This window comes from Morus notabilis, unplaced genomic scaffold (genome assembly GCF_000414095.1).
Source record: "Morus notabilis unplaced genomic scaffold, ASM41409v2 Scaffold1, whole genome shotgun sequence".
Classification (NCBI taxonomy): domain Eukaryota; kingdom Viridiplantae; phylum Streptophyta; class Magnoliopsida; order Rosales; family Moraceae; genus Morus; species Morus notabilis.
In genome coordinates this window covers 113,179-115,716 of record NW_010357566.1, presented here as the reverse complement: position 1 = coordinate 115,716, position 2,538 = coordinate 113,179, and positions in this window count along the sequence as shown.

The window sequence follows — 2,538 nt, the reverse complement described above, 5'->3', positions numbered from 1 at the left end:
AAAATGCCAAAATCACGGATATTTGTTGTGATTCGGATGAAATGCAGACAAAAATCGATGAAATCGATTGGAGTTTCAAAAATTTACCGAATGGATCTTCCGAGTTCTAACCCCGGCGAGGCAACGCCGGTGGCGATCGGCGATCGGAGAATTTTGCGTCTCTTGCGTTTGTTAAAATGCCCGGCTGAGAATATAAGAAATAACAGAATTTGAGTGAAATGTAGAAAGGATAGTTAAAAAGGAGTCCAAAAGAACCTCCAAATGCCGAGTGATCAGAAATCAGAAAAATAATAAAATAAAATAAAAATATGGAAATTAAATTGAAAGGAAGAAGCGGAAGTCTACTCCTCCAGGATGGGAAAAACGTTTGGGTGCGTTTCGAACTTTTTTTTTTTTTTTTTTAAAAACGTTTTTACATATCTTTTAAATCACAAAATTAAGTTACAAAAATGAAAACGATTTATAAATTGCATTTGTTTAATAAATATTTTAAAAATAAAAAATAAAAAAAATAATAGGTGCGTTTGAAATGTGTTTTAAAAAGATTTTATTTTTTGTATGAAAATAAAAATGAAAACGTTTTTAATTTCAGACAGAAATCATTTTTGAAAATGCGTCATATAATTTTATCAAGAGATTATTTTTAATATAAAAAACCCATTAATGTCTCTCTCTCTACTCGAGAGAGGAGAACGAAAACAAAAAATGAAAAATGACTAAAAGTCATTTTACACTAAACTGAAAAATCATTTTCATTTCCGTTTTTTGTCTTTAATTGTGTCAAACTTCGTTTTAAAATCGTTTTCATTTTTTATTTCTCGAAAAACGTAAAAAATAAAAACAAGAACAATTCTAAACACAGTAAATGAGAATGATTTTCATGAAAGAAGTAGAAAATAATTTAAGGTTTTTTTCCTTTTTCCGTTTTCATTTTCTAGTACTTATCAACAAAGTTATCTTAAATAATTATTATTAATTACTAATTATACAACATATTAATTAATAATTAATAAATAAATATGACTAATAACTAATAAATAGAAAGAAAATACTTAATTATTAATTAATATTAATTTATTATTATTAATTTGTAATTTATGAATAAAGATGATAAATGTAGTTAATTATTTAATTAAAGATTAATTGTCAAAAAGTGATTATATAATATATTAATAATAGAATAATTCATGATATGTTATTAATAAATAACTAATTATTAATATATCAATTATATATTACATCAAAATTATAGATTACATCAATTATAATCTATTAATTAGTAAATAGTTGATAAATAAAACACAAACAATAATTACTCAATTAATAATTATAATTATTAATTATGTAATATACTAATTTCAATACTAATTAATATTTTATAATAAGCAATTAATAATTATTTAATAATAATTACCAAAAAGTGGTCATTTAATATATCAAATAATATAGTATTAAATAAATATTAATAATTAATTAACTAATTATTTAATTATGTGACTAAAAGCTAATTATGTAATTAGTAAATAGAATATTAATAAATTATTTATATGCTAATTATTTTTTATTAATACACTAATTAATTAAATATAAACTATTAAATATGAGTACGTTATTAATAGTGATGTCAAATGTGCCGTGCCGGGCCGGCACGGAACGCTTGACCCCAGGCCCATCACGGGCCTGGGCCGTGCCTGAGAAGAAAAACTCAGGCCTGGTCCAGGCCCTTGGCCCTAGTCCATAAGGGCCAGGGCCGGGCCGGGCCTAGGCCCAGGCCCTTCACGGGCCGGCCCCGGCCCTTGTATTTTTTTTTTAAATTTAATTAAAAAAATATCAAATGCCCCTAAATATGTGATTTTATTGAATTAACGTAATAGGAGTACACATAAATGACTGCCTCGTTAAAAATCTTGCTAAGTAAAACCCGTGGGGAGATCGGGACAAAACCTTAGCGAAGGAAAAAAGAGTGCAGTAGCTAGGAATAGTAAATTACAAACCTAAGTGCTTCCAGAAGATTCTGTTATTTCTAAGTAAGAAAAATATTCTTGCATCGAATCATTTGTGTATTATTATTTTCGTCTTCTGGCATCTTCCCAGTCTTTAACGCACATTAGTCCCTCCAAGATATCTAGATGCATTCTGCTTCTTCTCGTCAAGAATTCGGTTGCTTGCGCTAAAAGCTTGCTCCGATGCTACCGTTGACACTGGAGTTGTCAGAATGTCACGAGCTATTATGGACAGTGTTGGAAAATGATCTGTCTTGCTCTTCCACCACTGTAAGATGTCTAGTTTGTTGTCATCGATTATAAAATTTGCTTCAAAATATTTGACTAGTTCCGTAGACGCTTGTGTTGAGGACGATCCTGCCGTTTTCTCTTTCTTCTTCAAAAAACTCCATGACGATCCTTTAGGCCCCAAACTGGTAGTTGATCACGAAGTTCCCTGTTCTTTTTGACCTGTGCTATATTTTGCTTCATACAAACTAAAAACTTTTTCTAACATTTTCTTAGCGTCAGTAATACTTAGTTGCATATCTATTTT